This window comes from Schistocerca serialis, chromosome 12, assembly GCF_023864345.2.
Source record: "Schistocerca serialis cubense isolate TAMUIC-IGC-003099 chromosome 12, iqSchSeri2.2, whole genome shotgun sequence".
Taxonomy (NCBI): Eukaryota; Metazoa; Arthropoda; class Insecta; order Orthoptera; family Acrididae; genus Schistocerca; species Schistocerca serialis.
The window spans coordinates 123,776,508-123,789,324 of NC_064649.1; the positions used below are offsets into that span (position 1 = coordinate 123,776,508).

A 12,817-nucleotide genomic window follows, 5' to 3' on the forward strand; every position below is an offset into this window, starting at 1 on the left:
TCTGAACAAGATCCTTAACATGGGCTTTCCACAACAGCTTATCTATCCGAACGCCTAGGAACTTGAACTGTTCCGTCTCGCTTATAATATGTGCATTCTGTCTGATCAAAATATCAGTTTTTGTTGAATTGTGAGTTAGAAACTGTAAAAACTGAGTCTTACTGTGATTTAGCATCAAATTATTTTCCACAAGCCACGAACTTATTTCATGAACTACATTATTCGATAATGTTTCAATAGTACACACAAGATCCTTCACTACCAAGCTGGTGTCATCAGCAAACAGAAATATTTTTGAATCACCTGTAATACTAGAAGGCATATCATTTATATAATTAAGAAACAGCAGCGGCCCCAGCACTGACCCTTGGGGAACGCCCCACTTAACAGTGCCCCATTGGGACTGAACATCACTACCACTATCAATATTGCGGAGAATTACCTTCTGCTTTCTGTTCTTAAAGTAAGAGGCAAACCAATTGTAAGCTACTTCCCTTACTCCATAATGTTCCAACTTCTGCAATAATATTTTGTGGTCAACACAGTCAAAAGCTTTCGTTAAATCAAAGAAAACACCTAGCATTCGCAACCTTTTATTTAATCCGTCCAAAACCTCACAGAGAAAAGAGAATATAGCATTTTCAGTTGTTAAACTATTTCTAAAACCAAACTGTACATTTGACAGCAAATTATGTGAATTTAAATGCTCCAGTAACCTTGTATATACAACCTTCTCGATAACTTTAGCAAACACCGATGGCATAGAAATAGGTCTATAATTGTCGACATTATCCCCGTCTCCCTTTTTATAAAACGGCTTCACTACCGAGTTCTTTAATCGGTCAGGAAACCGACCACTCCTAAAGGAAAAGTTACAGATATGGCTAAGTACTGGGCTAACATACATAGAACAATACTTCAGTATTCTCCTAGATACCCCGTCATATCCATGAGAGTTCTTGGTCTTTAGTGATTTAATTATCAACTCAATCTCCCTCTTGTCAGTATCATGGAGGAGCATTTCAGGTAACAGTCTCGGAACACTTTTTTCTACGAGCGCTATACGATTCCCTGTTGGGAATAGGTTTCTTTTTAGTTCACCTGCTATATTCAGAAAGTGATTATTAAATACTGTACATATATGCGACTTATCAGTAACACGGACATTCCCACTACGCACTGATTCTATATCCTCGAACTGTCTCTGCAGACCAGCAACTTCCTTTACGACTGACCATATGGTTTTAATTTTATCCTGAGACTTAGCTATTCTATCTGCATACCACATACTTTCTGCCTTCCTAATAACATTTTTAAGCACCTTACAATACTGTTTGTAATGGGCTGCTGCATTTAGATTTTTGACTGTTTCTAACGTTTTGATATAATTGGCATTTTGTTCTACAGGATATTCTTATCTCTCTAGTCAGCCACCCAGGCTGCCTGTTTGTGCTAGTACCCTGTTTTGAACGTTCTAATGGAAAGCAACTTTTAAAGAGCATGAGAAAAGTCTTGAGGAAAGCATTATATTTATCGTCTAGTGTATCAGCACTATAAACATCTTGCCACTCTTGTTCCTTGATAAGGTTTACAAAGGTCTCTACAGCAACTGGATCAGCTTTCCTAAAAAGTTGGTAACTATACTTAACATGTGTTGCAGCACAAAAATCTTTTAGAGTTAAAACTTGTGCATCATGATCTGAAAGGCCAATCACTTTTTTGCTAACAGAATGCCCTTCTAGTAATGAGGAATGATCAAAAATGTTGTCTATGGTTGTTCTACTGTTCCCTTGCACTCTCGTTGGAAAGAATACGGTTTGCAAAAGATTATATGAATTAAGGAGGTCTACCAGCAGCCTTTTCCTTGCACAATCACTTATACAATTAATACTGAAGTCACCACATATAACTAACTTTTTGTATTTCCTATAAAGTGAACCAAGAACCTCCTCTAGCTTTAGCAAAAATGTTGTGAAATCGGAGTCTGGGGATCTATAAATAACAACAGTTAGAAATTTAACTCCACTAAATTTAACCAGACCTGCACAACATTCAAAAACCTTTTCAGTGCAGTACTTTGAAACATCAATTGACTCCAATGGGATACTATTTTTCACATACATGACTACTCCCCCACACCGCAAAGAGCTCCTAGAAAAGCTGCCAGCCAACCTGTATCCTGGTAAAGGAAGCCTCTGAATTATCTCCTTATTTAAGAAGTGTTCAGATATACCAATAACTTCAGAGTCAACATCTATAAGCAGTTCACTAACTTTATCTCTAATACCTTGTATATTTTGATGAAATATACTAATTCCCTCATTACTCGGAACCTAAGCTTTGTCGAAAGTGGTTTCTTTGCTAGAGAGACTTCCCTTAAGCAGGAATACCCATCAGCTGACTTCAAACAGGAATACCTATCAGCTGACAGTTATTTCCTGCATCATCCTTATTCTGACAGCCACAGCTTCAAGAGGAGTTTGAAGGTGCACAGTTTCACGACAGACTGAGTTTAGGACATAAACGCAAACTCCACCTGACTCTATTATAGTCACTACGGTTCCTGTAATATCCCTTATAGCTGCGGAGGGCAGGAGTCCACATTGCCGGGAACCAGGTTACCCGGAGGGCAATGCAGAAAGCATGTGTAAAGTTTAACAGTTGCCATAGCTCAGCCAGGCAGTGGAAAAACACGCTGCAGTTCCACTGGAGGATGATATCATCATGAAACTGGGAAGGAATGGAACACTCAATGAGGCAGTTTACACCTCAGAGTCACCTGCCGCCATTAACTTATTGCCTGAGCAGTCTATATTCATTGTGTCTGAGGGTCCGGTGAGATCTAGGTCCTCAGCAGATGCCAGAATCTCCACCTCATCTGCAGATGCAGAGCTTGTAGGTAGCGGTGGTGTGGGTTCTCTCCCTGCTCCTTGGGTTTCTCTGGCTGGGAGCACTTCACTGATCCAATCTCTGGGACTAAGGATGAGTGCGAAGCCCTACGACCAGCTGCTTTTGGGCTCTTCAGCCACAGGCAGATGTTATCTTTCCACTATCAGAACCTGGAAAGTGAGCGACCCAAGGGTCTCCTTCCTAGAGAGAGGAGCCAAAGAAGACTTACACTTCTCCAGCACAGAAGTGGGAACTGATGTCCCCGATAGTTGGAGGATGTTGCTCCCGAAGTAGGTAGTGCAGGAGCAACAGGGAGGAGGCAGGAGTAGTCTTCTGGCTCTGGGAGGTGACCGGGATTGGTGGGGCTGATTTGGCTAGAACTGTTGTAGGGATACGTACAGGATGTAGACATTCAAATTTCCTCTTAGCCTCAGTGTAGGTCAGTCTGTCCAGGGTCTTGTACTCCACGATTTTCCTTTTTTCCTGGAGAATCCTGCAGTCAGGCGAGCAAGGCGCATGGTGCTCTTCACAGTTGACACAGATGGAAGGCGGGACACACGGAGTATTGGGATGTGATGAGCGTCCACAATCTCAACATGTGATGTTGGAAGTACAGCAGGAAGATATATTGCCGAACTTCCAGCATTTAAAGCACCGCATTCGGGAAGGGATATAGGACTTTACATCACAGCAGTAGACCGTCACCTTGACCTTCTCAGGTAATGTGTCACCCTCAAAGACCAAGATTAAGGTAGCGGTGGCAACCTGATTATCCCTCGGACCCCTGTGGACACACCGAATGAAATGTACACCTCACTGCTCTAAATTGACGCACAGCTCATCGTCAGACTGCAAAAAAAGGTCCTTGTGAAATATGATACCCTGGGCCATATTTAAGCTCTTATGGGCCGCGACAGTTACAGAAACATCCCTCAGCTTGTCAAAAGTGAGTGACGTCCATGACTGGGCAGAGGATGCAGTGCTGATCAGGACTGACCCAGATCTCATTCTGGACAAGCCCTCCACCCCTCCAAACTTGCCATCTAAATGCTCAACGAAAAACTGAGGCTTCATTGTCATGAAAGATGATTCATCAGCTCTTGAACATACAAAGTACTGGGGTGAGTAAGAGCCACTGCCATCCTTAGCCTGAGGTTCCTCCCATGGTGTGGTCAGGGAGAGAAATGATTTGGGGTCATACTTCTGTGCGTTGAATTGAGCCTGTGAGTGCTTAGAGACAGCTGGTGTTTGACCACCACCAAGAGATGATGCACTACGCTTTATTGCGTGTCATCTGCCCTGATGCCACTCACTCCGATCAGGGGCCTTCCCAGGGGCACCACCCAGCTGCAGCAAAGGCCAACTGGCAGGATGGCCATTGCCCCGAGTCCCGATTCCACAGGGTGACAGGCATTTACTCCTCGACATACGTAGGGAGTTAACAACGCAGGCATCAGCACAGCGATCCCCGTGTGCTCAGGGGGCTACAACGAACAAGGTACATGGCGGCCCCATCACAACGGACTAGCTACCGTGCTGGATATCAGGCGCAACCAAGCAAACAAGTCCATTTCATCAACAGCATACGAAACGATACTGCACAGTTGATGGAAAAATACGCACCCAGGAGGGTGACCTCGCCCGACGGTTGGAGAATGAGCAGAAGTGCAGATCCACGTCCACAAAGGATTGGATAGGTCGCAGCGCATGATAGACACGATGCACCATGTAAGGTGCCCTTCCCCAATTGGCTTGCTGTTCTGGAAAACTTTGAAAAATAGAGGTAAAACCTTATGGGGGACCATCACATAAAGGCCGAAACGTGAGAGAGGAGATGTGATGCTGAACAATGCTGTGTACACAAGACAATAACTTCGAAACGAAGATCACTGCAGAACTAGACGGAGCAGCCTGCCATTTTCCATGGACTGATTCCAGTATTTGTAGATGTCCACCTGACCTGCAGTCTGTATATGCAGGCCTCACAATGCCCCTACACTGTGGGGCCAATTGCTGGGGAACTTTCTTCTGCTGTCACCCACCTACCTGACGGGTCGCAGATTCAGGCCTGGGCTAGCTACACCGTCTCTGTTCATTAGTGCGTATGGGCCATCACTGCTCCTCAGTGCAGGCATACGCTGCGAGCTAATACTGACACCATCCTTCCCACAGTGTCATACATGCCGACTGTGCAGTTACCGAGCTGACGGCAAAGGTTCAAAACGGTTAGAAAGGAAGGACACACAACTCAATAACCTATGATGAGAGGAATTGAACTGTAGTCCGGTAGGTTCAGAATCCAAGACACAAGCATACCTAGATACACATCGTAGTTGTTTGGTAAAAATCTCAGTTCAAACTCTAGTTATTCACCACACAGGGTGTGTGTTACTGGTTAACATTTACGAACCAGACAGGAGGAATATGCCAGTAAAATAGGATCTGCACTTTCAGCAGAAGTTGGAAGATTGCATTACTCTGGAACAAACTGGCTATTTACACAAACATTCACTAACACCTTAGCACATCAACTGTCCTGACAGAAATGAAATCAATTTCGCTCTAACTTCTTCAGCAGGTACATTAATGATTTGATGTGCACTTTTCTGTGACAGATGCCTTTTCAGTGATTAATACTGTTACCAGGGCCAGTACGGTATCCAAGGAGGCCATAACAGTGTCAGGTGTTGAGTGATCACTGTGAAGGACACAGAGATGCCGCATACTCGTGTGAGGTACCATTATCAACACCTGAGAGTTGGAAAGGGGCCTTACTGCAACGAGCATTTGGCTGGCTGGTCAAACTGTGCAATATCTGGATTTGTGGGGCATTCAGATGTGACAGTGGCCCAATTTTGGAATGCATGGGAACATGAAAGCAGGCATAATCTTTGTCCAATTTCTGGTAGACCACGTCTGACATAACGAGAGAGGATTGCCGTGCACCGAGCACACCGTACCTTTCATGCAACAACACTTATAGTCCGGGAGACAAGTCTTCGGTACTGACAGTTTAGTAGCACCATTTCATTGCCTACGAAGTGCAGGCAGCCAGCCAATGATGGACTCAAGCAAGTAGCAGGAGCCATGTTGCAGCTCTGCAAACTTGATGAGCATGTGTAAGAAACATACCAGTGAATGTCTCACATGCAACTAGTACTGTCGTTTGTGTTAATGCACAGTTCAGTTCGTAGTTTATTTTATTTTTGTTGTTGTTAGTGCTTACTTACTTCGGTTTCCTTTTAAACAATGTCCTGCGCAACAAGTAGTGCCAGCCCAAAACGTGAAGTGAAATGGAGGAAGGAAAGTATGCTCACAGCCAGGCATGTGAATTCGCGTGTATGGTGAGGGACTGCTTTGAAAAAGAGAAGGAAAAACATGAGCCCTTGTTTCCTGTTGCTGTGGTCATTAAGATCAGCATTGAAAATAAGGAAGAACACTGTTGCAACAGTAAGGAAAGAACAGTACACTATAGGCTGTGGTGAGAGTGGTACTCCAAGGCTGCACACACCAGGAAAGAAGCGGATGAGGAAGAGACAAGTGACAGCTTTGGACGATTTCCAGAAAAAAAAAAAGTGGCTGAAACAACAAAAAGTGCATTTCAGAGAAGATATGAAGAAGGCAGAATTCCTCAAAATTGTGGCACAAAAGAACTAAAATTTCTGGCAGATGCAATTGATGAGATTGCCAAAAGGTAGGGACATGAAATTGTTCAGCTTCCTCCATATCACTGTCATTTTAATGCCACTGAAGTGGTATGGGCACAAATAAAAAATTAAATCGTTGCAAACAATAAAAAATTCACAATTCTGAAGTTGAAAATCTTGTTGTAGCAGCAATCAATCAAGTGACAAGTGAGACACAGTACTGCAAGTGTCGACAAAGAGGTTGCCAAAAACGAAGGGATTGTGTACGAATGAGCAAAGAATTTAATTATACAACTGGGAGGGAGCAGTTATAGTTTGAGCAGTGCTAAAGAGGACTATTATAAATCAGATTCTGACACTACAGTGAATGGTATTTTTCCATTAGCACAACTCCAACACACTCAAGAATTTAAGGAGTGAGAATGCCACCAACCTATCAACATATTCATAATATAACTGTTAATATACTGATAAATTATTCAGTCATTAATTTTAGAACTAATTAATATTGCTAAAATTCAACAACGGAAACAAAAACTGTGTACGTTCAACGAACTGAGAAAATAGTTTTCATCTGTTGCGAAGTTTGACAAATAACTTTATTATATTTCATCGTATTAGATACTAAACAGATCTTTTCAATTTTTTGAGATTATATATTACAAGTAGCAATTGTAAATAAATTTGTGCATACAAATATGATCTGCTTGTTATCGACATTTTTGTTTCTGCTGATAGAGAATGTGTACAAGTAGAGATCGGGCCGACATTATTGCCGTCTGCCCACCTGCACTGTCAATACCAACCACTTGTCCCACGTACTACAATGAACATCCTGCAACATTCTCTGTTATCTTGCAGCATTGGTCAGAGACTAACAGCAGTTGGGCTAAGGAATTCCTGTTACATGTGTAGGCTGCCATTAACAACACAATACAAACGGCTGCATTTGGAATGATGCTGTGACCAGGAAGCGAACTACTGACAAATTGCATAACAACGCGTTTCGCGATGAACCTCTGTTCTGCACTACTCCTGATGATCTATGGTGGTGACCTGGGAAAGGTCCCATTCATCCAATGTTTTGGAGAGGCACAGTGGTGTTAGTCACAGTGCAGGAAGCCATTGAGTAGGACTAAAGGTCATGGATTGTCTCCAACTGCACAACCATGTGTCACAGTCACCCTGGGTCATCACAAGTTACCTCCCAACACATGACAGTATCATAGTGCCATTTTTCAACAGGAGGATGTTTGTCCACACATAATACATGTCTAAGTTTATCATGTTTCCACCACAATAGTGTACCTGCTCACACTTGATTTTGTTCCTGAATTTTTGGTCAAATTGATACTATAATGGTGCTCCATACTTCTTATTTACCAGACATAACACTTTCTCTTGCAAAAATAAAGAAAAACCTTAAAGGGCAGTTGTTTTACAAGCACAGATGAGATTACAAACACATTACTGAAACTGTTTTGGGGACTGGTAAAAGCACTGGCATAACTAAAGTACCTAATGGGCACCACTTTGAAGGAGATAACATTAATGTACATGAATAAATATATTCCCAAAACTCAAATATTTCTATTACGTTTTGAACAGTTCAGATGTGAACATTGGCTAGCTGAACCAGAACCTGAATACCACAGCTCTGTTCAGTATATGTAAGTGTTAAGTGTGTAGTATGGGGAAGCTACTGTTCAATTTCCCCAAATAGGAATTTTGGAAACTTCACCAAGCAGTTGGAAATTTATGGTATCTAATACATTTGGGAGCAAAACTATACTCATGCTCATAAATTAAGGATAACTGCAGAATGTGGAGCCACACAACGTGGCACTACACAAAACTGACGCTAATAGCATAGGCACATAGGGAACACACACGACACAGATCTGTAAGTCCACGGTATTGGTGATAAGTTGAGAAAACCATCCCGAAACACACGTGCTACAAAACGCCACTGTTTCCTGCGTATGTTCCCCGACATCAATATGGGATATGATCACCATGCACACATACACAGGCCGCACAACGGCTTGGCATACTCTGGATCAAGTGGTCGAGCAGCTGCTGGGGTATAGCATCCCATTCTTGCACCAGTGCCTGTCCGAGCTCCTGATGTGTCCTAAGGGTTTGAAGACATGCAGCGATACGTCGACCATCCCAGACGTGCTGTCCAGAGAACAGGCAGGCCACTCCATTCCCCTGATATCTTCTGTTTCAAGGTACTCCTCCACGATGGCAGATCGGTGGGGCCGAGGAAGGTGGGACCCACTGTACCCCTGAAAAGGCGGACATACTGGTGCAAAATGAAGTCCCGATACACCTGACCTGTTACAGTTCCCCTGTCAAAGACATGCAGGGGTGTACGTCCACCAATCATAATCCCACTCCACACCATCAAACCATGACCGCCATACAGGTCCCTTTCAAGGACATTAAGGGGTTGGTATCTGGTTCCTGGTTCACGGCAGATGAAAACCCGGCGAGAATCAATGTTCAGACTACACCTGGACTTCTCTGTGAACATAACCTGGGACCACTGTTCCAATGACCATGTACTGTGTTCTTGATACCAGGCTTTATGGGCTCTTTTGTGACCAGTGGAATGCACCTTGCAGGTATCTGGGTGAATAAACCATGACTGTTCAGTCGTCTGTAGACCATGTGTCTGGAGACAACTGTTCCAGTGGCTGTGGTAAGGTCCCGAGCAAGGCTACCTGCAGTACTCCGTGGCCGTCTGCAGGCACTGTCGGTGAGATATCGGTCTTCTTGTGGTGTTGTACCCTGTGGATGTCCCGTACTGTAGCACCTGGACAAATTTCCTGTCTACTAGAATCGTTGCAAACCTTGAGATCACATTCTGTGGCACATGGAGGGCCCATGCTATGGACTGCTGTGTTTGACCAGCCTCCAGTCGCCCTAGTATTTTACCCCTCCAATATGTGTTCTTTGAGCCATTTTTAACACACGGTCACCATTAGCATGCCTGAAAACGTCTGCACACTTACTCGCTGCACCGTACTCTGACATGCGCCAATATGTGGACTGCTACCAGCGCCACCAGGCAACGACCGCAGGTCAAATGCACCGCATGGTCATACCCCCGAGGTGATTTAAACCCGCAAACCGCCCACCAGAGTATTGTTTCACCATGTATCAGCATTATCCTTAATTTATGAGCATGAGTGTAGTTTCGTGTGGTCATTCCAACAGCATACTGGTGAGAACAGTGTAAGTGATAGATATAGGTAGGTAGATAGCTTTCATCACCGTAATTAGCAGCTATGAAAAGTTTACCTACATGAGGTGATGTCTGTCTTGACAACATTCTAGCAAATTTCAACAGCTGGAACAATGAGATACATGTCGTTGAACCAGTATCTACACATCACAGAGTGGTGATCATAGACTTCAGGAAAAAAAGTGAGAAACTAATAAATGTGTGTTCAATAGTAAGATTATCAAAAGACAAATGTTACCTATTTTCAAAGCTGCATGCTCTCATACTGAATAGCCACACAGTTTTTGAATGCCAAGTCCATTGTAACAGCAGCTCTGGACATAATTACAAACGTAAATCAAGCTTTTGAAGACAGCGTCTACAGGACAGGTACTTTGTGATCTTATAAAGACCTTTGATTACCCCACAAAATGCCCTACTTAAGAAGCAAAAATGCTACAGAATTGGAGGAACTGTCCTGGAAAACATTCAGACTTATCTAATAGATGCCAGATCTTTTCAGTCCAAAGAGTAGCTCATTGTGAAGAGAAGTTACAACACAGTGTGCCACAAGTATTGTAACAGGACACCCGCTATTTCTGATTGTTATTGATGATGTACATCAAATGGGTGCATGTGTCAGTCTTCAGGCAAAACAACATTGTTTTGAGTGAGTGGGAAGAGTACTCTGCAGGCTATGCAACAAGAAGATATTCTCTTCCACAAGGCCAAGGAAAGGTTTAAAGCAAACACGATGAAAATAAAGGAAAACAAATTACAGAGGATGACATGTTGCCTCAATGACAATGTAGCAATGGGAAATGTTGGGGCTGTTACACATCTGGGCTATTACATCTACAGCAATTAACTCTGATAAATGGCACTATACAAGTGTGTGTCAAGCTTTCACGAATCCTCTGCTTTCAGAGGAAACTAAAAAGCATCATAGCACAACAACACCTACTAACAGTCTAATATATTTTATGTCACAGTCATATCTGACACTGACTGCTGCCACTCTGTAGGATGTCGGATGGTGCTAAAGAAGGAAAGTGGGATAAAGAGGAATATTCAGTACTAGTTGTCAGGCCTGACGAGCGACACATGAAACGTTTGCTAATGCCGTAACCATTATGACAATTTTAACGTGATATTTTTGTAGGCAGACAAAACCAGAATTGCCTGACCACAACCATGGGTTCCTTGAGTGCTCTGGGAGATAGCTCAATTTAACGACAAAGATTAAATACCAGTTCACTTTATTACATGAGTGAAAAAAAAAAAGATTTACTCAACTTGTGTCAGTTCTTTGCCACAGGAGAGCATATAATTTACAATGGTCATTGATTATGGCAGCATTACTCGACACATACAATCACAAACTGTCCTCTTGAAGTACAACGTCTGACAGTAAAACAACTACAGGTTTCACACACTGAGACTGACACTGTTCTACTACACGATGTTGACTGCTGAAGCCGAGGTCACAAACTGGGGCAGAGTTCATCTTAGCTCGAGTCTATACTGAGCTACAGTGCCGAGATGGAAGGCAGCCTTCAAGAGCCCCTCAGATTAATCGTTGCGGACTGCACCGACACTGTCAATGCCTGTGGTACCGACTTGATGTGGCACCGAGACCTCCGGACAATACCACAATTTTAGTGGTGATTTTTTAGAACACACTAAGCTATAGATCAGTGTATTACCACAAGGTTTTTTGCTGTAACTTTCATTGGCTTCATCAACCTACAACCAAACTGTCACCTTCCAACCTAACCTAGACCTCGCACTAAGCTACAGATCAGTGTCATTGCAATGAGGTTCTTTGCTTTCACAATCTTTGCTTCGCCAGCTAACAACCAAACTGAACATATGCACCAAAAGGTGATGTCACAGCAACTGTTAAGATTACGTCATTGGTCAAAGTTGACAATTAATATCTAATACTGAATTTTCCTTTTGAGCTGAAAAATGTGGCTTAGTAAAGATGCTTTTACAGTGGTCCAAGTTGCTTACAGCCAATACGTGCTCAATTGCCTAATTCGGGTGAAGCTGAAGCACAACATCAAATTCAGCATCACAAAACCTAGAATCGAGACAGCCTGGACACGCCAAGATGTTGACTGGCCAAGACAGCATAGTTTCCAAATTGTAGGAATGAAAATTTTTAGTAACTTAAAGAGAACATTATACTACATTATACTTTGTTCATAAATGCTCTTCTAGTGATAAAACAATGGCTACTGAACTATGCTATGACACTAGCAGTAATACTGATATTTTACTTTCATTGTACATTAGTGTAATCTTTACGTGGTCCATTCAGTGCTAGGCCCAAGTTTTCAATGACATCTACCTCTCAATTTATACTCCGCAAGACACTTTACTTGGCAGAGAGTACCTCCTGCTACACTGTTCCATAGACAAATTGTCCTTGGAAAGAACAACTGTCACAAATGTATGCATGAGAATTACTACTAAATAGTTTTAATAATTTTTTTCAACAAGCCTACTCAGTGTATAATAAGAGCTTTGCACAAAAGACAAAGACTATGTGCTTCAAGAGAAAAATATCTGGTTTGAACTAAAACCTAAATATAATACACCTATTGTGCAACTGTCCCTTTACCAATACCTTAGCCATCACGTAACTTATGATAATGATTAGAAACTGAAAAAGGGTCAAGCAATTTTTGACAATCAAAAGAACACTGTTCAGAAAATAAGAATCAAAACAAAACTGAATTTTTATTGAATGATGGCTGTACCAGTTTTGATTTAAGGCTCACAGTTAGGATTGATGGGTGTGATACATTTTAGAAAAATACACAGATCAGATATATGAGTTCCAAGATCCATGAAAGGCTGTACGAGACTCGACAGATTTAAGAATGATGTGTGGAAGAAACAATTTTTTCCTTAATAACTGAAGATACAATCAACAAAAATAAAGAAAGATACTTCTCAATTCGAAAAATGCAAGAAAGAAGAATTCCAAAAGTAGTATTATTAGTTGAAGATCAAGGAAATGTTGGCAAGAGTGTCCTCT

At 42.4% G+C, this 12,817-nt stretch overlaps 1 protein-coding gene across 1 annotated transcript in view; it reads right to left on the minus strand.

The window, feature by feature from the left end:
* The window catches only part of LOC126428214 (uncharacterized), a 28,075-nt gene that overhangs the window by 7,560 nt on the left and 7,698 nt on the right, over positions 1–12,817 (minus strand). The gene's annotated exons all lie outside the window — the stretch shown is intronic.